The 27,406-nt window shown below is 34.9% G+C and overlaps 1 long non-coding RNA gene across 1 annotated transcript in view; it reads right to left on the reverse strand.

The window, feature by feature from the left end:
- Window positions 1-30: 30 nt before the first annotated feature.
- The window catches only part of LOC129005301 (uncharacterized), a 31,001-nt gene continuing 3,625 nt past the window's right edge, over window positions 31-27,406 (reverse strand). Inside the window, exons 2-3 of the long non-coding RNA XR_008491813.1 lie at window positions 17,800-17,856; window positions 31-108 (exon numbers count right to left, since the gene is read on the reverse strand). This is a non-coding gene — a long non-coding RNA (uncharacterized LOC129005301). The remainder of the gene's footprint in view (window positions 109-17,799; window positions 17,857-27,406) is intronic.

Below are 27,406 nucleotides of genomic sequence, written 5' to 3' on the forward strand. Positions count from 1 at the left end.
ACACCACTGCAGGACCCCAGCACACAATCCCTCCAGGCAGTACAGCTCCCAGCAGGCGTTGCCGATCTGCACGCCCGCCTGGCCGATGTGCACCGAGATGCATTCCCTCTGTAACACCACACAACACATTTACACCACTACAGGACTCGAGCACACAATACTTCCCTCAAATTGCAATTTGGATTTGAAGCAGCTTATAGACAGGGAAAGTAGATACGACAAGTTGGTTGCAAGTACTTGCCAGTTGTGTGGCACTTACCTTGTCTATAGGCTTGCTAGGTTGCGGAGAGAGATTTGTCGTCCCTACTGTCCCTACTATGAGCCACTTTCACGCTTGACTCCGAGTAGTCCGACTGGAGTGAGCCAACGAGCCAAAGAGTAAGGAACGATTGTCTAAGAGAAGATGTCGGATCGAAGATAAGGGTAACTAGCTTATCTAGGGCCAAGAAGTGTGATAGCAAGGATAGCAAAATGCTTACTTGAGGGGATGACTACTAGTAGTGTGTTGTTACATGTAGATACTACAGTAGTAAGATTAGAGACATACTATTGTAACCTAGAAAACTATACTGTGCGTTTGAGATATATGATGTATGTTTGAGATAATAGTCAATGGATATACCTAATTTCAATCAAGAATGTTAACCAAACAGTTTTGAAGCATTTAGACAAACGGCAATGGCAAGATAATATTTAAGGAACGACTGTGTTCCGACATATGTTACCTCATTTAACGGTTGGAAGTGCACAGGCATTAGAATTGAAAATATTAAACAAAACTTAATTCCTCTCTGTAAACGAGAGTTGAACTGAAATTTTTTCCGAGTCAGTTCAACTTTTGCTATTGACGGTCAGAAATTACCAAAGACAGGAATGACTGAGAACTGAATTGATCTTTCCTTAGGATCGAAACATGGTATTTAAATGCGAGATTTTTATACTAATTCATTGCCCACTTATTAAAGGTACCGACATCTATCCTAAATGACAGATACACCACACGTAATACTAAATACTAATGCATGGTTCATTTCATTGTCAGCATTCCAATCTGTTGACGTAGGCTTGCTCGTACATGTCAAATCACAAACTAAAAAAAAAAAAACTTGGAAACAAAAATTGTAGTTTATTATTCAAAACAACCTCTTGATGTCGTGTTTCCATGTACGGTAGAAGGGCAATGCATCTAATCGTCCTCTACCGCTTGCAACTCTAAGGTTCATCACGCGATGGTTCTTAATGACAAGACCAATGATATTCATGCACATAGGAAAACTAAGATATTTGTAGTTTTAAAACATATAACTTGCAACATAAATGTAGTTGACTTGTTTCTTCACGTAGTAGCCTAGTGAAATACAAACACTTGATGCTTCAGTGGCCTCGATGCATTATCGATCTTTGACAGTCAATCTTGTTGACACGAAAATAACTTTTTCTAGTCCATCGAGCTAAATTATCCTTCCTTCAATATGAATTAATTACGTTGCCCTAGATCGGTGTTCCGCCGCGTCTAAGTACGTAGCATGTTTATGAGTTGAGTTTAGCAAACATTGCTATACATAAAGTATATAAAAGTATAAAGTGTTCATGAATGTTACGCACAGATTAAACCAAAAAGGAAAACATTTTTGCGTTCGAACTTAGACAGGTTAGTATGTTTATCAATTGTTATTGTTAGTTAGGTCTTTTAACTGATCTCATAAACTCATATATTTGACGTTAATAGTTTATTTACAAGTGTATACGCACTATTTGGTAACGATACATTCGAAAAAACGATTTATTGTGTGAATATACTGTATGACTATTTGTTTGTGTGGTATCATTGAGGTTTATAATGATGTCAAATGTGTTATTTTCTGAAAGTTTTTTTAAGAGTCTCTAATCACTTATTGAGAAACTAAAAGTTTGTATACACACTTAATAACTGTTTAGGACTTAATTGTTTTAAAGAAGTTCTTTATAATTTAGTGTTATGGTAATCACAAGCCATTTCAAAAGTTAATATTGAGTTTTGGCCAGATGAATTACATTTTCATCCGGTTCCTTCTCAGGTCCTACTCTGCAGAATATATGAGCTTAGAATAAGGGGTCTTAAAAGCTTAAAAGCTTAAAATAAGTTTAATATATTAAACTTATTTTATTGTACCAAACTGAATGGCATGGCATTGTTCTATGGCATGGCAAATCAAACCAACTAGCATTAACTGAACTTTTGATCCAGCTTCCCCCTCGTCATATTCCGAAATAATCTATCGTTTTGAAATCTTCAAGCACGTTCCAGATATCATGTTTATTTTTAATCTATCTAATAAGTAAATTACCATTCTTTTGTAAACTGACAAAATAAAAGGGAAGTGCAGCACGGAAGTGTTGTAAGTTATGGCGGGAAGAAGCGGTCATCGTTCAGTATCTCAGCTGATCTGTACAGTGTACACGCCACAGCCAGCCACTGCCACAGGTCGATGGCTCGATTGCTTCTGTTGGCCCACTTTCCGCGGTCATTTCTGTGTCTCCAATGGCGTGCCGATGTTAGCACCTGGCTGTGAAGGTTTAATTCCCATCAGACACGACAGAAACTGTTACAAGTTAGTTACGCGCCCTTTCTATCACACTTGCCGCCAATCCCCGGTGTGTTATTTGACCATTCAACCCTCGCTCCTAGCATGCCACCAGACTCTGAATTGGATTGTCGAGATTATCAACTTTGGACTTTTATCTGATATTGAGAGTCCCGCCTTTGTTGTATATCTATTGTTGTAAGGTGGTAATGTAAAATGAACTGCGCATAAAACTAGTCTTATTAACTCAGACATGTATTAGGGAGCTACGATTAAAGAAAGAACCATCACTCCCAAAAACTTGGTGACAAAAACTTATTTTCAAATGATTATTATAAATAATAGACATTCCGTCATTCAGACATTCTGTCTTACCTTTAACAAGAAGACCTTCATCTACATTATGTATAGACATTTCACAACAGCGTAATTACAGTTGTAAAACACGGACAAGAGTATTTCACTCGGTTATGCGTTCAATAACGGCCCTTGTGACAAATCCCTATTGTTCTAAGGACACTCCCTAAACGTAAACTCAACAAATCGGCTGAGTCATAACCATCAATGAAAATAAAAAACAAAACAAAGAAACTCAATTGTCAACAATGTGTTACACTAACACTAGACACGTGCTGGCGAGGTAGAGTCTATATAAGGCAACAATTGAATCAGCTGATATAACCAGCCATCTGGCAACAAACTTGGAACAGCTGTTGAAAAACGTGATTGTTTACTAACAGCTACTCTATGCGTGCACACGATCAATGTGTTAAAAAGCACAGATAGCCAGTCGATGTGTTTACATTTTGTTTAAACTTCGGACGGTCAATTACCTTGTTTTTATAAATTAGAACTTGTGTAGACTATATATTTTCTATGGAAAAACTATGTGTTGTATAGGCCTATGATGCAGTTAAAAGTTAATTATACATGCTAACCATATTTAACCATATTCATATTCAATCATATTCATATTCAACCATATTCATATTCAATCATATTCAATGCTAATCATAATCAATATATTTTATGTTAATCATACATCAAAGATTTCAATCTTTATTGCTTTGGTCCTAATATTATCAATCCAGGATGGAATATAGAACTTCGATCTTAGTTTGCAAGTCTGAAAGCAATGCAATTGCTTTAACTATTTCTACACAACTGTAACTATCTCTAAAAGTGTACGGTGTACAATTTTAAGTTTTTTTACCCTAACTTACCTTAAATAATAGGTTATAAACTATAAACGTTTACGCTAATGCAAGTAAACAATCTATTGATGCATTCTAAAATATTTTATACATTATTTAACTGTATTAACTGTATAACTGGCCTTGCCTTGATGCAGGCTTTATGAGGTTACATAAAATTTGACAGAGAACAGTTCCACACGTATTTTTGTTTGGTTAAGTATAGTATGATTGTCATCTTATGTGCTACTATCAGCCATGTTTTAAATATGAATATTTTAATTAACCTGTAATTCCTCCAAAGCTGCCGCTTATAATTTATACTATAATATTTGCATTTCGGTTGGTCTGGTTTCCGTTGTTATTTGTAGTAAATGTGCATTAACCTTGACGCTGAATGCTGAATAAATCTTTATGGGGTTTGTACAGTAGTAAAATACAGTAAAGGTCGCACTTTAAAGAACACGCTTGGTTTTTATCTTGTATGTTGACTGTAATGTTTAAAAGTAGGCGTAGCTAAAATAGAGACCAAACCAAGGTATCTAGTGTATAGGTATGGAGAGCATATAGTAAGACTAAGCTATGTAGCGACAGCCAACAACCACTATACTATAACTTGTGCTATGCTCTGTGTCGTGAATGACTGATTGTTATTCTACCGTCACACCAACATCAACATCAACATCAACATTCCTCGCATTGACCTCTTGGCGTTGGCAGACACATACACATGATGGGAAACGTCAAGGAATGCATAATATGATATGATGTTTGTTGAAGAGGCTAGCCTACAAAATCAATGCCAGAAACTCCGCAAAACATCAAAGACTTAAAAATGAAACGCACATTTGAGGAAAAGAAGAAAGATGTACGGGATATACTCAAGCTAAGCGGGTCTCATATACTTAAATAATACTTTTTACTCTCAACATGACGACAATGTAGCTTCTGGTTTAAAGAGGCCTAATAGTGTTTACTGCTCTCTCCACAAAGATCACTTAAATTATCTTTCTAATGATGATACCATAGGTGCAAATCATATTGGGCAAGGATATGCAAAATTGTACAACTTATGGCATACCTATGTTATATATTTAACGAGTACCTAGATTTGATTTCACGGGGGAGGTAGATAGTTTTTTTCTCACATTTTTATAGCATCGGATCAAATTAATAAATTTGCCAAATTTGATAAAAATTATCCATAAACAAACAAACTACAACAGTTTAATTTTTCATTTTTCTCCATAAAACTCCATAAACTTTGAAATTTACATATTTTAGGCCAAAGTAACCTCACTCGGTGGTACCTATAAAAAGGGTACACGAAACTTGCCGAATCTCTAGATTTATATAGGTTATAGACAGTGTAAGTGGGAGTTTGTGTGTGTGTGTAGGTCAGTATGTGTGTATAGTATGTGTGTTTCAGACAGGCACGCCCTGATGATGAGTTAAAACACGCATCGCAGGTCAAGAACCCTCAGCCTAATATATCCTGATGAAAATGTCTTGTACAAGTCCGACTAACTTCTGCTCGGAAGTGGTACACCAAGTCAATAATAATTTCCACCGTTAAAAGCACAGAACATTTTCAGATAACATTTTAATTTCCAAATCCAATTAAGAATTTTCCATTGTAAAAACTGGGATCGCAGTGTTTCAAATTATCCTTTTATCTTAACACCAGCACACACTATCGGTAGCACACTAGGTCAATTGTTTGTATTCCAATACTGGCTACAAATCGATCACAGCTACCTCAATGTGATTTATCTCTAGTCAAAGGTACAGGTAATGAAAAGTATTTGCATAAACGATCGTAATCTCAAACCCCTTGCCAATCCTAGCCACACGATACCAAACTTGTTGACATATTGGGTGCATTGCTACATTGGCTTAACGCCTTGGACTTCTGTTCAAGAGTGGTGTTTATATTTACAAATCTGTTTCAAGCGGTGGACTGATTTCCCTTTAAAGCGGTTGATTTTCTGTCTTTAGCTAGATTCCCTGTCGTAACCATCGCAGCAAAGCTAGACCGCAGCGCAGACACCTTGAGTCGCCGGACCCACCCATAGTCCCACGGAAACCCTACACTCTGCCCTTCCTTCAATCCCGTCGCTGTCATTCGAGTCTGGACGCTAGACGTAACATTCCACTCGGCCTACTGCAACGTCAGATCGGGTTGTGTCCTTTTTAGCACTGTATAGTTTTCACTTTCAATAAACCCATGTAGTCGAGTCTGTAGAGAATTTTCGTAAGTTAAATATATGTTAAATTTGTGTCGTATTAGATATATTTATTTACAGACTTTGACTGTGAATAGAATCCAAAAGTCAATGATACAATGAACCAAAATTATTATGCATGAAAGTTTACTTCTATAAAATTTAGTCTAGTTAATCAAAACGTAAAGGGTGATTGATATAAGTGTGCCAGCCGTTTTATTCGAAAACTATAAGAGATTAAAAAAAATAATAAATAAAGGGTAAGTGCCTTGGATTTTTTATTTTAAAAATTGTAGTCAAGTCGAAAATATTATTTTAGCCGCCAATTTTCCAATATGGCCGCCAACTTTGATTTTTCTTATGGAACACCCTGTATTTTACGATTTATTCCGGTAATGTAATTTTAAGACGACTTTATTCTTGTGATTTTTTTTATAAACCTAACCGTTTCAAAGATGATAATGGTTAAAGTCATGAAATTTCGGCATGAGAAAGAGTTTCGATAAAGGCCTAAGCAAACAAGCAACCATTATTATCTTTGAAACGGTTAGGTTTATGAAAAAAAAACGTCTTAAAAATACATTTTCTACCGGAATACATCATAAAATACAGGGTGTTCCATAAGAAAATCAAAGTTGGCGGCCATATTGGAAAAATGGCGGCTAAAATAATTTTTTCGACCTGACTAAATTTTTTGAAATAAAAAATCCAAGACACTTACCATTTAACTTTTTTTGATAACTCTTATAGTTTTCGAATAAAACGGCTGGCACACTTAAATCAATCACCCTGTATGTTAAGAAAAATAACAATCGTAATCATTATAATGTAGCACCAGATGTGTTATAGACTTCAGAGAAAAGTGGGTACAAGAGGGGATAGGATAAAACTTAAGCATATACAAGGAATTGCTTAAATGTTAAATTCTGTTGTTTCAAATTTTACTTATCAACGATAAAACTTATAAATGTGTTGCATTTAAGTCTAATTATCGGTGGACGATTGTTTATTCGAAATACAACAGATTAATAACACGATTAGTTAATAATATTTCCTTAATGGCAGTTATCAAAGAGGAATTCTTTCTATAGTGATTTTGTGTCTAAGTATAACATTTTCCAAGCATCAAAATTTTAAAATATGATAAATTTTCAAACACTTGTATGGATTTTGATCAAAAAGCCGATAAGAACATGGCAAGTGAATCATGCGTCTATAACTCGATTTTAAAGTTTACACTATCGTTTGCATATGTTAAAAATACCAAACCCCGTCAAAAAACTAACATATGTAACATATTGTGTCGCAGGATGATACATGTTGTTGTTTCATTTATGGATGTTATAATGACTCACACTTGACCCTTGCCTTGTGTCGTGACTCGGTAATATATGTCACTGCCGACACATGTGGTCACAGATTACAATGTAGTAATGACAACAGATTATGTCCTAATTAGTGTTACTAACACGCACTGATTGTTAACACACGCAGTCATTACACTCACTCTACACTACTGCACATTGTACCTGTTGACACGGTGTGAGTGTGTCGTGTTGAATTCCAAGTCTGTACTTGTTACAACTACCAAACAAAAAGGATCACTTCATTTTTTGTGGTTAAAATTGGACTATTCGATGAATCTATTTGCGTTACATTGGTTAGTCACATTTTAGTTAAAATATTTTGTACTAGATGCGAAACCTAACAGCTTTTACATTGGAGTAGAGTGACTCAAAGATGTCGCATTTCGTGTTACAGCAAATTTCAATTCCACTTCAGCACTGGAATAAGCTTTCACTATTTTCTTTTCACGCCAACCTTATGGAAATAAATAAATATCTTGTATTTGGTTATTTTCATATTAAGGAAAAGGTTAGGTTAGGTTAGCACTATTTTATCATGAAAGAAGATCGTGATAGGGATAGTTGCTCTATTAAATTATACTTTGCCATAACAATACACATTAAAGAAATTGAACACAAAACAAATAATAGAAATATACGTTGACATAGCAATCATTAAAACATGACTCATAATAATAAGTTGCGAACAGAACGTCACTAAATCTAAACGTAAAGCAACTTATTACAATAATGAAAAGTAGGATAGTAATAAAGAAGTAACCCAGCTTTAAGTGGCGTATAACAGTGCATGTAATATTTAAGGCAAATGACATAGTCTTCCTGAAAGCTTTTAGCTAAGTAACAGCAATGGGATTATTACAAGTCCCTGAGGCGTTCCATCGTAGTCCGAGCGTGAGGTAGGCTATGGGTCGGTGATTTCATATCTGGAATTGTAGCATCACCAGCAGTGGTCGTGGTCTGCAGTTCTTGGAAGTGGTTATCATCGCGTGGACAGTAATGTAATGGACACAACCGGGTTATTGGAATTACCTTGCACTTAATGACTTTAAACAGGGTTGGCTCAGCAAATTGAACAATCCAAATCGTCATTGAACCATCACAATGTTTCCAGCTCAAATGTTATTGAATCCCGGCTTTCACCCATAAGTAAGCAGTTTCAAATTGTCCTAGCATTGCCTGATCATGGAAGTTGTTTCATTTACCACTAATTAATTGTATGACTGCCTATCATAAGCCTTCAATCATTTTCTTGACTACATACTTTACCAATCTTTAACCAAACGGCGAGGTAGCATAAAATGAAATATGACTTTATGTAAATGTCTAGTTTATCTTTGCTATTAATTTCTAAAACCAGCGTATGTAATCTAGATTAATTTATTAAACAGACTTGGTGGTCAAATGAGTCAAATACAGTCAGTTGGGGTATTTCGTACATCGAAAACAGACATCAAACAAACCATCCTTAACATAAACGTTGTGCCAGCCATCTTACAATGCTGTTCTATGCTTCTCTAGCTTCTCTTGCTACACTATTTGACTACCTTAATTGGATGCTGATGTGCACAGCTTCCACGATTTAAGCCTGTAATGCTGTTCTGTTCCATCCTTATACTCTGGCAGTATCGGATAAAAGATGTTCTTTCTTACTCTCTTTTATTGCCTACACACAAAGAATGAACCACTCTTCTCTTTAAATTCTGATCAAAAGTATGAGTCATCATCTCTCACTTCGTCTGATCATGAATAGTTGTCCAAATTACTTGGAAAGCATCCGGTACATCTCCGGATGTAGTTGAATGCGACAAAGATCTGTAAATTGACCTAGTTCTGTGAGAATCTTGTCGGAGCTGGATCCGCATTGCTAGGCCGGACACGGACGCGGATGCAGATATCATGTTCCGTCTGCGTCGTTGTTGGTGGCTGCAGAACAATTACAAGATAAGTCCGCCGCTCGCCGCTCACCGCCCGACCGTGTCCCGCCACGGTCCGGTGGTCCTGCCTAAAAACTTAATGACCATTTGCGCTTGATGTTATACTGGTTGTGTCTGTGCACGCAGTGGCATCGGAAATGAACTGCAGTCAAGATTAATCTATGATAGTTTAACGAGTTGTTGTAAAAAAATACATTGGAAAATATCATAAAAAGGAAAAAGCTATTGTCGTTGGTCTTATGGTAAGATCTACAACTGGGCATGATAGGACTATAGGAACGGGGTTGGTTATATGGGGGGTTTTATGTTGTTGAAATTGGGGTTTCCCATTTTTTACCGCAAAATATACAATTTTGCAGTTTTTCCAAACTATTTTGCAAGGTTAAAAACAAATATTATATTACCGTAGTACGTCTAGTGATCGTGGAGAAAATATAAAATAACTATAAATTTAAAATGTCCATGTCAATGTTATAGGAAGTCAGCAACTGTTGTAGTTAACTTGCTTATTCTGTACGTCGCCGGTGATATTATGATCAAATTTGGTAAATTTGTTTATATCATAACAAGATAATAACGTGTAAATAAAAAAAATCACTTTATGACATTCCTTGTAGCAGCAAACATAAGTACATTACCACACTTATTTAAATGGGGCAAATGTCAGCGGAAATCCGAAAAAAATATTGATAGTTATATATTTTAAATTAAAAGAATAAGGCAATACATGGGAAAGAGATGAAGATGTCCACCCGAAACAGTTAACGCTTTCCAATTAGGCCAATAAATGAAGGTGTTCGTTATGGTGGTTCAATGTGTAGGTAACATAACCGATATTTTAATTTGAACTCCTTAACCTACCAAATTTACAAATAAATACATATAAACCCGAAACCAGCCTGGAAGTACGACAAATCTCTGACGCAGTGCTGTCACGGAACTAGGCTACTCGCATGTTCACCTAACTGACAAATTATGGCTGCATCAGTGGCAGTGTCAAGGTCATATGAAGGTCGTGTGACAGGACAGCTACGTGAACCGTTACCAGAACGTGAGTGTTGTGTTCCGTCACGTCAGTCAGATTCGTCACAGTCGCCATAGTCTAGTGCTGATAGTGAATTAGGTAGGCTTCAAAGGGTTTGAAACTCTCTTAAAACTTAAACAGAAGATGACTACCAAACAAATAAACTAACTTTTAAGGGTCCTTTATTCACCGTGGCAGACCGCAGCGATTCACCGTCGCGGTTCTGTAAGTGCATCACCGTACAAGGGTGCTTTTAGGTCTCAGAAGTTCGGTTTACCGCGGTGCTTTGTAAATTCAACCGCTTGCACTAAGAAACCGCTGGTGGCGAGTGGTTCATTGGGTTGTGGGGTTGACTATATTGCAGCGGCTTGCCGCGTGACCCCTTGGTATGGTATACAGATGTAGGCCGAGGCGTCGAACTACTGCGGAGTGCCACGGTGAATAAAAGGGCCCTAATGTGATTAGGAAAAGGACGAAAATGAGTTAGTTATGTAGTTTCCCAGTATCGGCACAACTGGATGACTCTTTGAGACCCCAGCATGTATTCAGTCCACGACGTGACGTAGGCGTCATTATGGAAAGAATCTCACTATCGTAGCATCCATCACAGCCACAGCCACAGCGCTGCAGGTCGTGCTACACACACACTCGGGGGTTATCAATTATTTAATTCACTGAGAGATCGTGCGACACGAAGTTGTAACAGCTGATCTGAGCAGGGTGAGAATGCAACTTCGGGAGAAACAGCTGATCACGGCTATCATGTACATAGTGTGAAATCTTCTCGCATGATAACGGAACTTCACGGCTTACAGACGGTGAGAATGCAACTTTACGGTGTAATTATATTACTAGGAGTACGCTCCGAAGTCGCGTATGAGAATGAACGAAGACAATTCCATGTAGGTGCCCCTTAACCCTGCCTCTGCGGCCCGCCGCAAGTTCGTGCGGCGACAGTGGCAGTGATGACCAGCGTTGCCAACACAATTTGCTCATTTTACCCGCAAAATCCTGTGGTAATCCTCGGAATTAGCCGGAATCAAGTCTTGATTACCCACCAAATCCCCTGAATTCAAATTTTAAATATTTCGGCAAACTTTTTGGTAAAAGCCTCGTTGTAACCACGTTGTTACGGTGCATTGAGAGAATTATTAATATTTATACCATTCTTTCTTATATTCAGCAAACCGTTCATCATTCATTTCAAGTTTTTTTAAGGCTACCTTTTTTAACTGAAGTCAAATGAAATGTAATGAAATATCTATTTATGTAGGTAACTATTTATGCAAATATTTTTATCTTTCTGAAAGAGAGGTACCGGAACTCCGTTCCACTGCATTCCCCCCAAATCGAGCACTGAATAACAGTAAGACTCTATCCCCTATATCAACCATAAAAGTTAAAAAAAAAACATAACATTTACAAGATTTTAAACCTTATGTGATGGCCCCTGGCCCTATCATAAATTGAAGAAATAATGTTAATTATAAAAGCTAGAGCAAGTAATGCAAGAGTACCCTAGGTCTATCGCGAATGGCAATTTGAGTACTGTGGTTAATTCGGAATTCTTATGAATAATATTCAATAGTTTGATGCCATAAAATGGTGTTAGTAACCCTTATGGGAAAGTGGACTGGTCCCAGATCTGGATTCTATATCTGGCCAGATCTGGGATGACATATCTGGACATATTCCAGATCTGGCACCCATATCTAACCAGATATGGAATTAGTTCAGATCTGGCATCACAGATCTGATCGTATCTGGCATCCAGATCTGACCAGATATGGAATATGAAATTGGTAACATTTGTGTTTTAAGAGACAAACTAACATTTTATGTTATCCACACTTTATTCTCATAAAATCCAAAGCCTAAAAAAGATAGTAACCATTGACATAGAAATTGAAAAAACTTTAACTAAATTAACGCATGAGTAAAAAAAATAGTTTCAATTTGTTTGGTTTGTAGAGTGTTGTTTATTGTAGGCCTTTCACAATCAATGTTGTTTTTGTGTCATATGGTTGCCAACCATTTGTTTTAGCATAAGTAAAGGACCATTAAAAAAAAGTATTAAAGTACTTAAGTTAGCCTACGATAACATTGTGTGTAGGCCTAACTTATCTATGGCTTACTTTTTTTATTATTAATTAACTGGTGAACCCCTCTTGACATTTTCTTTGAAATATTCCAATTTTTCACTTCATTGATAGATAGGCCTATGAGATCAATAAATGATTAAATCTGTAGGAACTGTTGTAGTCAGTCGAATTTCGTTTGGTAAAAGTTCTACTGAGCAAGACAATTTTTGGGAAATGTTATCTTACAATTACGAGACCTAGATTCTCCTATTCGTAATGGCTTTCGTTACAATACGTGATTAGAAGTGGCCGTGGTGTAGTGGCTAAGTGATCGGAGTTCAATGCTAGAGTCCCTGGTTCAAATCCCGGTCGGGCAAGTTCAAAACTTTTACTAACAGTTTTTTTTTCACTTTTTAATTTTTATTGAATTTTTAATGCATAGTTCATTAGGTTTTAATGTTAAAACATCTTATATTCTTTTTTATTTTATAAAAATCATTTTCTTTATAAGTAATCTGGAACTCCTTCTTAAGGGAAGATGCAAAACAATGTTACTATTTAAGTATTTTAACCTGTAGGACCATGTTACCAGAAGAATAGAAGCCTGTATATAGAAACAAATCAAGTACTGTAGGCCTACCTATGGATATTGAATTTAAGGTAAAAATAACAAGATAAATATTTCAATTTGTTTTATTTGCAAGCATTTTTTATATTGTTATTTCATTGTGTTTCAACCACTATTTCAATTGTGCAAAGACAGTCTGGAGGTAGCATAAATTAATGAGCCGGTTCGTTATAACCTAAACTTTACCTTCCTAATCGAACCTAACTTCAAAACACTTAATACAGTCACAAATTCACATAAAACCCAACCTACCTTCCCCACATGCCTAACTAAGAGCTGATTATTTAGTTTCAAAACAATTTGATTTAATTTCGCATTGAGTCAAGTATAAACAGCTGTTTGCTTTGTTCACACAGTCCTCAGCCCACATTCGGACCCGTCCAGACCACGCCATATTACCATCCGAACCGCGAAATGAACCTTAGATTCGTAATTTTAGCCTTCGTTTTACATCCACTTAGGAATCTTTCCGACAAAAACGGATTGCATTTTTGGAATCAGAAAAATACTGTAAGGAAACATCTAAAAATTACACCATTTCTCAATGTAGACATACTAAATAATTGCCAAATATTTTATCGGATGAGTAAGTTAGATACATTTAATCTTAACAATGCATATCAATATTTATCCGATTCAATTTTTCGATTAAAAAAAATTCTTTTTTTCCAATGTATGTCGTTAAACATCAAATTGATTTATGGTTGGTACGGTTTTTGTTCATACCTATTTAAGAAATTAGGCTAAACTACTGTCTAGGACTAACTTACAATTTGACCAATAATAAATAATAAGTTAGGCCTATTAAAAAGAAAGGGTACAGTTTCATATCTTTGGCACAAACAACCGAATGAGTAATATTAATTATTCGATTGTTTAATTCGATATATCGATCTATATTACTCATTCGGTTGTTTGTGCCAACAGATATGGAAGTGTACCCAAAAGAAACAAAACAAATAGGCCTAGGCCTACATAATAACATAACGACCAAGGATAAAACAATAAAATGCTTCTTTAATGTTTGGTTACCTCGGTAGGTGTACCTATGGCTCTGGGAAGTGGGATTTTTTAAACGTTATTTTTTTTATTTATAACTTATCATAGCCTATGGTAAATGTATGATGAACTTAAATTCAATAGGCCTAGGCCTACGATATTAAGTTAAGTTAAAATCAAACCGATAAGTAGTTATTCATCTGATAAAATAATTAAGTTATTGTTGGTTCTCTGCGAAACTGTAACTTACCCAGTAGGTAACATAGGTAAGGAAAATAGCCTACATTTTTATAAACTCGTGAAAAAGATCAAAGTTAACTTACCGTAGCCTAACTTATGTATTTAAAAATTTATCTCTTTAGCAAATCATACACAAAAGATTCATGTTGATTTTTAGAAATGTTACCTTTGTTATTAGGCCTATTATAAACTAAAAAGTAGGCTACACAGTGTAAAGAGTCTCCTTAAAAAAAGATCTTAGGCATAAATTGTTCAATATTGAAATAGGCCTTGGCCTACATGATAAATAGGTACGGTAAGTTGTATCGCCTAAAAGTGAACCGATTACGATAAGTTATCGCATATTATATTAAGTTAAACAAAAATATTTCATCTGATAAATTATCGTAGGCTAGGTTCTCTGCCAACCTGTTCCCCTGAAGATGGGTAACTTAATCTAAGTAGGCCTAACTTACTATAAGGACACAGATATATAGTAGCTAAAATAAAGTTATAGGATACATTACTTTTTTAGGTAAGTTAGGGTTATATTAAAGCCTACCTTTCTTAGTTTAAACTTTCTACCGTAGGCCTACATTCTTTGACGGTGAAAAACACATTAAACACAGATTGTTGTATGAACAAATAAACATAGTACTGTGACATCATTAGACACAGATTTTTAACAAAACACTTGACAGGCCATACCTAGGCTAGGCAACACGGCCGTCTAGGCAATTAATGTAACAGACACACTTTACACAAAACAACGTTACATGACACAGCACTTCCTCGCTTCACCGCCTTCCTTCAAAAGTTTATACTGTTTAAGGCTATATTTTGAAGTTAAGATTATCTACCTCAGCATTCTGATTGTCTGTCTCACCATTCTTCCACTGCCTTGGTACAATCGATGAAGACCTGTGAGCCCAATTTCATGTCTGCTCGAACAGTACGTCTTGATCTTCACTTCTTGGTTATCTGCGTAGTCCTTTTGTTATGGGCCCTTAGCAGCATTATTTTATGTGGGCTAAGTTAGCTCTTTGAAGCAGTAGGTTCCCACTTATTGACCTACAGTATTTAGTGTTCAATACTTGATGAAGGGTCCATAAGCTCAGTTTACACATAGTCGACTGAGAGTTCAATATTAAACTCACTAAAATTTGTCACTTATTCAGACCAAAGTCGGGAAAGCTCCTTCCTATTGCCTATTCTTGTGTCCATTGGCTGAGTTTCATCCACTCTTCATCAGAACTGAGTCTACTTGTTTTAGGTTAACCTTAACTTAATGAATGAGGTTTGAGTTGAATCTAAAATGCAGTTTGATTGCATTACTTACCTACGTAATTTAAATGGATAGGATTTTATTCACAAACTTTTGAAACCTACTTAGGTTGCCGTCTTATTATCAATTAGCAGAATGCACTAAACCTTGAGGAGTATGTTCTAAGACTAAACTTAACTTAAGGCAGCATTTCTGATTCTGATTCTGTCTTAGTTAGCGAGTGAACTGCAGACGACCGATGAAAAAAAGATATATTAAATGAAAAAAACCTTATTTGATAAAAAAAGTCTTAGTACTTATGTTATATCACTAATACAGTAATATGAAAGTACAGTAACTTATCTAAATATTTTGGGGCAGCATTTGAATGACTGACTGAATAGATAAAGCCACCGACGCGAGAACTGAAATTTAATTTAGAACAACAAGAACGAAAATAACTAAAACCATTGATTATTAGATAGTGAAATCTTATCTAATATTAATTAGTCAAAGATAACACTTAACTTTTAGCAAGTTAGGAAACAATAAGTTAGTAGACTTTCACCCACGGCATCGTTTACCGTCGCGTCGTACTTATTATATAGCATTGCCTACTGAAGAAACGTAGCTTGTAGAATAAACATGTAAATATTTATTTTACAATCAATTGCGATACATTTTAGTAGATAATTTGTTAACTCCTGCCAGTATTTTCGTAAATACATTATTATCCTAGAAATTGTAGAGTTATAATGTGAATACGGTTTTACTGTTACTCTATGGATGAAAGAGTAGTCGTTCTCTTTGTCTCAAGTAAACGACAAAATTGTAGGTCGTAAAATGTAAACAAATAAAAAGAAGAAAAAGGTAGCTCATAATGTTAATCTTATGGGACAAAATTAAAAATGTTTTTTTAAGATTTTATAATAATTACGGAACAAATATTTTTCAACAACTAATGGTCGCAAGATAAAGTGGTATAGAATCTTTGTGCAACACATCAAGTTTATAACTTTAGGCATTCTCGAGATTTCGATCAACATAAAGATGCATTTCACCCCAGTATGAGAATTCACTTCGTTCATTCAAAAAAAATAAGTCACTATTATATACTAGTGTCTTCCTGTTTATCAAGTATGATCCATTACTTATACGCTTTGACCTAATCCTGATATAACTTGGTTTCATAGTGTTAGAGAAATGCTATAAACAACAAAACCAACAACGAAAACGAGTTTTTAGGACAGCAGATGCAATTACGAGCGATCTACATTATACGGTACTGTAAATTACCGTTGCATACAGAAATATTGCATTACAATTTTAAGTTATTGAATATACCCATCAGATGAACAAGAAAGATTGATTTTGTTATAAAAAGTTATGAAGTCATTATAATTTTAATAAACTTGTTTGATATAACCTTAGGTTTATTTTTCGTGCAATTCATCCTAAGACGATCACTAAATTCTAACAACACACACAAACAAATCAATCCATTCTACATTTCAAATATACACAGCTCTAATTGAACCTTAAATGTGCAGTAGTCCAAAGGAAACTGTTCTATTTTAACAAGGCGTTCAGGTATGCAATTTGAGTACATGTTCATATTGCGTGCATTATTTTGAAGGGACGCTCTTTCAAATTCGCCTCACGTGTATGTTTTGTATTCTGACTATTTTTTTATTTTATTTTCTGTAATGCTTCTTGTTATATAGATCATTGATTCAAAACTATTTGATGATCAATAAGAATTAATCAAATTTATACGTACATTATTTAAATCCTACAAGTTTCCTTCTTAAATAATGTTGAAATATTATCTACTCTGGAACAAATGAAATTGAATCGATTCGTCTTTGAAATGTATGGCTTTAGTTAGAATAACATTATAAGATTAAGTTAATACAGTGATTTATTAACTTGTTAATAGTTAATAATTAACTAATAAAGTTTCTAAAATTATTAAGATACTAACAAAATATCAATTACACCCAAATACTCATTTTACATTTTTGACTTTAACAAAAACATTAACAAAGGGGTTATTATATTATGTGTTTAATAAAACTTTTCCTGTATTCTATCATGCTGTTTTCGTGTTAATTTCGAGCTTCAGTAGTTTATAATATTATCGTTAGTGAGATCAATGCGATGCAACATTTTATTACTGATACTGAAATGTGTAGTAATGTTAGCGTTACTCGAAATGGTGTTACTAAGATGTGCAGTTAGTTCTATATACTGAAATAAGACGGCTACATGGTCAAAAGCGAGGCAAGCCTTTTTTCTTACCCCGGAAGTCATGTGTGGCCTCATTCAAAAAACAATCTCAACCTAAGCTGAGCACATCTGAAACAAAATGCACTCTTCAATTTTTAGATAGTTTTCCTGCAATGGAAATTCTATAACACATTTTCAGAGCTCTAAAACTGCCACTAAACAATTTTGATATGGAATTTCATGTCAACGTATCAGGGTTACTCACAATCATACCTTCAAACGTTACCTTCTACAAAAAGTTTGTAAACTATGTTTTTAAAAACTGCAATTTAACCCTGATTTTAAATAAGCACAAGGAAAATGCCCAACAATCTCGCAAGTCAACATTCAAAGTCGCATCAAACCAATTATTTACTCATTTAGAATACGTTTCCTGCCAATCATCAGCGACCCATTAGATGTTTAAGCTGAGTAGAGTCAGATCTTCTGTGTTATTATGTCGTACAATCGGTGTGATTACTTGCTACTGCCATCTAATTATCATAAAAACCACAGTTTCATCCGACAGTTGTGCTACTCGGATGTGTTATAGTTCCAATCAGCTGATGTTATCAGGACTTCTACAGTAGACATTGGCGAGATGTCTACAGCTGCATCGTCGTCGTCTACTCTAATGTCCACCCAGACTCTGGATCTGGTAGTTGGTCGTATGATGCGGAGTCGTAAACGACTTGGATACGACTACGGTAATGGGTCAGGCCTGTGAAATGGTGCTCAGTATGTTGAACTACTAACGACCATTAACGTTTTGAAAAACAATCAAATCCTGATTTTTTAAATTCAAGTCATGTAAGTAAATACTCAATATAAATCACAATTTGTAATATGGCTTAAGTAATTACAACATGGTACTAGTAGAGATATTTGGTAGAGCTTTGTAGCTAGATACTCGAAGAGTTGCAAAGTGTTTCACCTCGTCTACAGTTCATCGATGGTATCAGCCGCTTAAATAAAGCTAGATGGAGTGGTGCGTGCCACTGAGGTTGTAAATAAAGGCCAGACAGCCGTCTAGGGGGGTGCTGGGGGCGCATCGCGGCTCTTATCATGGTTTGTGGGCCACGAGGTCGATGGACTAAGGGACTGTAATGATGGACTACATCGGGACTTATCTATGCCACCTGTAAACCGAAATCGATAAGGTCACTTCGTCCTACATATAAGTTTTGCTCCAACTTCCTCACATTCAGTCGCAATGTAGATAGATGCATATGAAACTTTTCCTTGTTTGACCTATACGTTATAATATAGTAGTATTATTTTTATGGTAACTAAATTATTTATGATCAATAGACATAAAAAATGTGATGTACCTTACAGACAAAACTTTAAATATATATGAAAAATTTCCCCCTGTTTATGATTTCTAAGCCATGACAAAATTCTCATGAATCGGTTGTCGGTGCATCACTGCATCAGAAACTGTAGAAAACACATAGATATTGTTAAGCGAGTGAAATGGAAACGTCAATTTTACGACTTCAGTTAAACATATTGACATTAGTCCAACATACAACACATTGTGCTAAAGTAAGGTGGTTAGGTAGATGTACAATGTTTGGAATAGGTAATAGCAAACATATCTGAATAGACAGACGAACAACACGGCAACACAAGACACGCAACACGCGTGCAAGTCCTCACGCATCATGTCAGTGGAGGCCCTGGTCCTGACCACCGTGTGTAGCCAGAATAGCCCAGAAAGTATTGTCTACAATAGACTTAGTTACTTAGTAGAAATTGGCAATTTTCGATATTGAGGTTAGTTGTTGAATATTACCCAATCCCTCATTAGTTGTTAGACGTCAATTATAACACAAGATTACAAAAGAAATATTTTATGTAATATGCAAAGCTTTGTGTACGTAGGTGTCGGTGTTTTTAGTTTATCTGTTTAAAGAAATACTTTTGAGGTATTCAAATATTTTTTAGGCCTGTAGACGTAGAGATTACTCAATTTAAAGTAAGTACGATAGCTTTAAAGTAGATAGCTTACGATCTGTACATTTTGAAAAGTGAATTTGATTAGAAACTAGCTATCGTGGAGCACGCTACCAATAGCTTGTCCAACCATTTTATTCCACGAGTTGATTACTGCAATAAACCTGGCATATAGCCCGGTATCCCCACAAAGGTATAAACAGTTATAAATCATGTGAATCTGATTTTAAGGGGCACTTAACCGATATATTAGCCTCAGGAGTATAAAGACGTTTAACGAACTAAGTAGTTCTTGATTCTGTACCTACACGACTACTGTAGCATGAAAATTCAACTTTGCAAATCCAAGTTTTAACACATGCAATTTCGGCTTAACAATTACCAACCTTAACAAGTACACACATACGTTCACACCATGTGTTTTCTTTTATACGCGTTTGTTTAGCAGAAACCTACATACCATCCAGAGACATGTATCAAAGAAAGTACCTATTGATGTTAGCTTGTACAAAGATGATAATGATCTCCAATTAAAAGGTAATGAACAATAGGATTCTTGCCTTCTGACGAAAGAAGAACCTTTCTTTCAGTCATGCAAGAAGTAGTGTTGTCTGGCCGACCACCGCGACACCTGCAGTCATCAGGCGGAACTGCATTGTTGTCATTGCCTTGCAATGCTGACACCAGACACCACAGCGGGAGAGGTAAGCGAATCATCCCTGACAACCGGATAAAGGTCTGTAATAGCAATGAATGTTTTCTCTGGGGAGAAAATAGACAGAGAGATAACCAAGTCTCTATGATTTCAGAAGACGATTGTCGTCAAGTACTTGACGAATTAAGAGTCTTCCGTAGTGGAAGCCATGTTGGATTTCTTCCCCATAAGAACAATGTTAACTTTGGGTCCAAATATCTCATCAGCAAATTGTCATATAATTATGGATAAGGAGTTAAATTTAAGGAATTGTGGTCCTCTAGAGATTGACGTTTTTTATTTCACATTTTTTAATTTTTATAATGAATAATTGATTATTAATTAGCTTAAAATTAAGCTAATTATTGAAAGGAAATGAAAATGGATTTTCGAAATTCAAAAACCTCAGTCACGAGTCTATTATGTTAAAAATACAAATTATAAATTTCAAAGCTATATCTTAACAAATAACGCCGTTACGTGTCCACAAATGATGCAATTCTAACATTGTTCTTATGGGGAAGAAATCCAACATGGCTTCCACTACGGAAGACTCTTAAACATCTCTAATTTATAATATAGAAGCATTTCTATTGCTCAAACCGTGGTTAGGTAGTAACTGGGTTTATTTTAATTAATTTACCGGTGTTTGTATTTTTATTTTGTGTACATACAGTATATGCCTGTGGCAATTTTATGTTTTGTTAGGAAACAGCCCAAACCCTGGTCTTGTTACTATATATAACGTCGAACTTTGTTAAATTGATTATCCAATGACAAATACCATCAGAGTAGTTATGATCTCGCTTGAGCAACTTTACACCGAGTAATTTATTATTCACAGTTTGGAAAAGTAAATATAACAGTGCACTGTTATTTAGTATTACATTTGCAATAAATTATAAGTTAGTATACCTGTTTAGCAAAGAACAGATACGTAGATGAAATAGGAAAAGATCCATCTTCCCCACAATTTCCGCAAGTCACCTCAACGATTGTTGGAGACATATGTGTGTTTAAGTTCACATATAAAATGTAATGTTATGAGACAACTGTTGGTACGAGTATTGTCTGGTGATCATTTGAGCATTTAAATGCATTTGTAGGATGAATACATGCGTAGGTAAAATTAGTTTAGCTTATCACATTCGTCTTCCCAAACTTTAATGACTCGATTATCTCTTCTAGCCATTTAAACTACCCACATAGCTCACAAATTTAATGTCTAGAATTAATTTCTTTTCAGATATATTTTTAGAAGTTTAGATTGATAGCAAAAAAGATGTTGCGAATCTTAGTTTTATACGGGGTCGGAATTTCATATGTTCAATAGTATTGCAAGAATGTTTTAATGTTAATCCAAGCCATTGATGTTAAGACATGGATCAAAAATATGTCTCATTTCCTCTATCTATTTTTTTATTACAATATCAAACTATGTACATTAAGTTATGAAAACAAAACATTTGGACGAAAAATGATAGGAAAATATATCTCAAAAGGTTGCAGTTAAATTTTTGGACAATCTGTTTGTACATACATTATTATTGTATTCGCCATCAAGGTGATGCGGGAGGCACCATCAGTTATATGGAGACTTTAGAAGGATCTCTCCATTACATGCATATTTACGGTAAATTATCTCAACATATTGATTGCAGGGGTCCATATAATTTCATGCAAAACACTAAAAGGTATCATGTCGAAGTTTTCTTGTGTAATTTAAGCCAAACTTCAGAGGTAATGAACAGGAATAAAACTATTTATTTTACAATAAACTTCAACCATGAAATAGATCGACTGTAAGAAATCTTCACAGAAAAGAAAACAGCTTCCGCGTAGGAAAACGACGCAAAAATCGAAGAAAGCGTCGCGAATCGGAGAAATACGTAGTGTCACAATTACAACAACTACAGTGCATGACCCGAAACCGACGTTGTGCTGCCTGCTATAGGACCTGGCCTCTGGTGTACCAGAAGGACTAACTGCTTAACATTATATAAATGTTTGATGGACCGATTTTAATATCTTAACGACTTAGCTCTCTGGAGAGGTAGTTTTTTTTTTCAATATTACATGTGATTAAAAATTAACGGAAGTGTATTACATTAAATATTTTTCAACTTGCGTTATCTCTGGTGGCCTGATGAAATAGCCAAAGAGAAGACCAGGCTGAAGAAGTACTGAATTCAATACGAAACGATTTTTATAGTTAGATTTTACTATTTGGAATCATAATTTATTTTGCATTGATACAAAAATTATCACTGAATTTATAAACCAAATCATAACTCAAAAGTTGTTTAATACGGGAGTTTTACAGACGTTACAAAACGTTCGTGTAGAGTGCTACACATTGTGTAGTAAGTGTATAACGAGTAGTTGTAAGTAACGAGTCTAAGAGGTAACCTACTACAACACGTCACTGTTAGAACCATATAAACAATATTACTAAGAAAGTAGTTTACAGCTAAACCTCGAAGCAGTTTAGTCATCCCCTAAACTACAAGAAAGCAATTAGTGACTCTAGTGTCACACGTGGTCCGTCGTACCGGATACAAGCACGTGTCCTGCTATAATGACACTAGGTGTAACCAATATCCTCGATGAGGCCCGCTTCCTTCATGTACTACAATCACCGGACGCAATCTGCCAAGACATCCACCTAATCTGAGTTATCATTTTTTCGATCCAAAATTGCAGGTTTAGATGTTTGGTGATGTAATTAATATGTAGAGGATGTAATCTTAGAACACTAACCTTTGTAATATTCAATTTGACATGGTAAATCCACCGTTTTTAGCGAATTCCCCTTAGGGAAGTGGCTAATACCTTAGGTGGCATGGAAAGACCAAGGCCCGGGACCGATTTACTTTTTTCATTTTGATATCTCCAGAGACTAAAAACACTATTCGATTAAATGTCCGTGAACGCGATAAATTGAGTAATTTTTGTCCGATTTTGATGAAATTTGGCTTGAAGGTGTAAGACGGAATAAGCTTGGACGAGTTCGCCAACCAGTAAGATCGGACCATGGGAACGGGGTTTCATGGGGTATGGAATAAAAATTTGAAATAAGATTTGTTTAATTTTTCTCTAACTAGTTTGAAGAGCTTGGAAAACAAATATGATTTAGACGTGTTTTGTACGGTTATTGGTTACGGAGAAAATTCAAAAATATTTCTAACTTAAAATTCTGATGTTATTTTTATGGACTATTTGTAAACTGTTGTAGTTTGCTTATTTATTGGTATATTTTGACCAAACGTGAAAAATTTACTTAATATTTTACTAAAGAGCACATTACTCTCCCTGTAGCAGCAAACCATCATTAAACCTAATATTATTTAAATAGATTTAAGTGAAAATAAAATCAGGCAAATGGAAGTTCGCTTAGTCTGCTGATTTGCTGTGGCGGGGGTGCTATTTTATAAAAGTGATCGAAACACGATGTAGTTACCGTTTGGTAAAATTTAACAGTATCCTGTAATTTTGCAATAACAAAAGCTAACTAGATAGGAGGTTTGATTTATTTTATTCTATACGAAGTCATGTTTTTAATCGAATATTGATCATAATGTTGCCATGATTTCTTTGCAAAAATATTATCTATCGATTACCGTTTTAAGCTACAATATTACAAAATGCAACATTAATAATTGAAAGAAACTTTTTAAAATTGTTCTATAGTATCTCAACGAGCTATAGTAATTTATTATAGCTGCCGTTACGAGTTTAGCATGACTTGGTAACATGAGTATCCTTCAAAATGTTAACTTTTATAATGGAAGTTTACAAACATAGGTTTACACTTTACTCTGCATTATCCATACTATAGTCGTTGGATTGGGAAATGTAAAAAATATTTTAATCATAAAAAAACACCATGTTAACATGAGCAAGAAAAACAATGTATTGTTAAAGTAAACAGAATAAAATAATAACATACGATAAATACAGGTCAAGGGGAAAAAGTCTTCAACAATACTATCACATTTCTTGGAGGTAGATGTAAGGTTTTAGGGTAAGATATTAATAATTTTAAGGTTTTAACCTATAAGATATTTAATCCCTATTTTTAATCACCAGTTTGAAATCAAAATCATCATCGTTGATATGAGCCACTGACAGATTGTGCTGATGTAAACTACTTATTTCCGTCGAATACACGAAATCTTTTAGCAAGCCAAACTGATGGAACGGCTTAGGCACCAGCACATTATGTGACTATATTCTGTTTTTATAAAAAGACTCGACAGCTGTTCCACATATATATCTACTTCACCACCAAATAGTCAATTAAAACATTACAAAATAATATTTGAAGACATATAACAAACATAGTCAAAGTAACGGTTCATGTTTTCCATCATATTTACTACATTTATAGTTTAAGTTTTGCTGACTTTTATCGCAGAGTCAACTATAATGTACTGTATACTAATGTCTTTATGGCTCTACATCGTGATGAAGATCGTTTAAACAATGCAAACAAGTAATTGTTAGGTTGTACATTAGTGTTGCCACGCAAGCGAGTGTGGTAGGCCTACTGCAGTAACGGCGGTTTATGCTCTGGTTCTTACCTCGTCTCCAACCAGCAACTGGTGATCATTACGAAACATTACCACTTGCTTAGCTACTCTTCTACGTACAATGTAATTCAATTTATAAACCAACTTCATTTATAACCATTGAAAGCTAGGGTAGAGTAGTTAATAAAACTTTTAGGGCCAAGGCCATGAGTTGGAAATAAATATTGAAATTTAACTTTAAACATCGCAATATAATGATAACTCAGTTGAGCCTCTAAAATAACTGTACATACCTCGGCTATCGTCGCCAACGCTATAATCAGTAGCGATATAATAGATCCTTGCTGGAAGTCCAGCATAGAGAATTGTGCTCGTCAAAAGTTGCCGCCCGCTGTTTAGAGCAGCATAAATACATATACGAGATGTATTTCAAACGAAATTTAAATAATCTCTTAGTAATGACTCAAAGTAAGTAGTCCAAAGTAAATATGAACAACTTCTTTGATACGGACTTAAGCCCATTTTATTGGGAGAGATAAATACATGATCCTAATTTACGACTGGTCGTGTGGCAAATGATATATGAGTGGTGACGTCAAGCACAGACAGGGCCACTTTGTATGAAGGAATGTGACCAGCTGGGTAATATACACGTTCATCAGCTGATCTGCAGACGATAGACAGAGATCAGCTGACCACGACTTCAGCCATTGTTGCAGCGATAATCACAGTACAATAGACAGAACTACGATAGTTAGAATAATTTGTTTAGTTAATTAACTCGTGTTGTAGTGGTTTTCATAGGAAAGTTCGTCACGTCGTGATGTGGTTATAATCTCATCGGAAAGTTAACCATACAGTAAAGAATGCGCTGGACGTTGTTTAGCATTAACACATCAATAAATATGTTTTAATTAGAATATAATAGATTTTTTTAAGCAAAGTCAGCATTTTAGTAATTTAGTTTCAGTTATTAAGCATTTAACAGTTTTAGTTCTAACTTCAAATGTGCTTAAAGCAGTAAAATACTTAGGAATGCTTCCAAATCAATCCTAGTTTATTTATATTTTATCTGATTTTAAAATTCAACGTCAAAATCATAATTTGATTTTAAAATAGGATTGTTGGATTTTAAGGGTAAGCGACATTGAATTGGTGGTTGAGTAAAACATCCATAAAGTACTGTAAAAAATAATCGGTCAACGTAGTGTTTCACAATTACTATTTTTGTATCCTCATTATTAAAATAATCAACGAAAATACTTATTGCGAATAAAAAAATCTAAATATTGTAAGCTAACAGATTTTAGTTAATGAAGTAGTTTTTTAATATAGTGTGCATACAATATTGTTTGCATGAACCATGACTCCACCCTTTGCAAACGGCCTATGAATATCTACACCAGAATTAAATGACAATAATATAATTTAAATGGGTTAGACGTATGACACAGTTCAGCATAGTTCAAACAATCATAGAAATATCATCTTTAAGATCGTAAAAGATGTTTTAATTGTTTTAGTAAAATTGTAATAAAAAGGCGAATAAAATTTAAATGCATTTTTACTCACCTAGTATTGCTGTTAATTGATGCACTTATCTAAATAAAAAATTAAAACTAGTTAACCGTTCTATTTGCAGGATGTCTTGTGGTGCAATTATATCGATTGTGGCTGGCCCACTGATCGGCATAGGTCGTGAGGTACTTTATACGAGTATTTCATATCTAAACGCATAATTGTTCTCCATGAAGCACACTTTAAATGTGTAATAATAACTCGTTGGAACTGATACCGGTAAGTGCCAAACATATTTATCATTCCTAATAACATAATAAGTTAGGGTCTACTTTCAGTATTGTTTACAGTACATTACGTATTTGAATTATGTATTGGGTGTAATTTCGTCCTTTGTATTGCAAATGTTTAAACTATTTAAACACTAGCTAAACATGTTCAAATGTGTTTGGTAGTATTTATATTAGTCCGCTCACAGTTCCTTTGATCAAGGCTAAAATGCATAATACGACGTTCAATGTACAATAATCTACGATATATGTTTTATACTCATTTTATTCAAGATAAAATACTCCTCTTTTTTGGAGGCGTTATATCTTTATGATTTACGTCTTTGCGATGTATTTTTATAAAGTTTGAGTTACTATTCATGTTTAACTTAACTCAGTTTAATTCATTAACCTTTTTAGGTTTCAAAACTATTGACTGATTGATTTATCGATTAATGGCACAGTTAGTGTCACCCTGAGCGATATTATAATTTTTTCATCCAAAACATAAAATTTCGCAATTTCTACCTATAACATTTTTTAGAGCTTAAAAGAACAATAGTTATTTGTGTAACTAGTGGTGAAAGTGGCACTTTGCTGCACACGAGAGCAATGTTTACGGTTTACGCACGAGCCGCAGGCGAGTGCGGAATGATCTCGAGTGCAGC

Source organism: Macrosteles quadrilineatus, unplaced genomic scaffold (genome assembly GCF_028750875.1).
Source record: "Macrosteles quadrilineatus isolate MER2022 unplaced genomic scaffold, UCM_ALF_1.0 Scaffold_19__1_contigs__length_3004403, whole genome shotgun sequence".
In the NCBI taxonomy this organism is placed as follows: Eukaryota; Metazoa; Arthropoda; class Insecta; order Hemiptera; family Cicadellidae; genus Macrosteles; species Macrosteles quadrilineatus.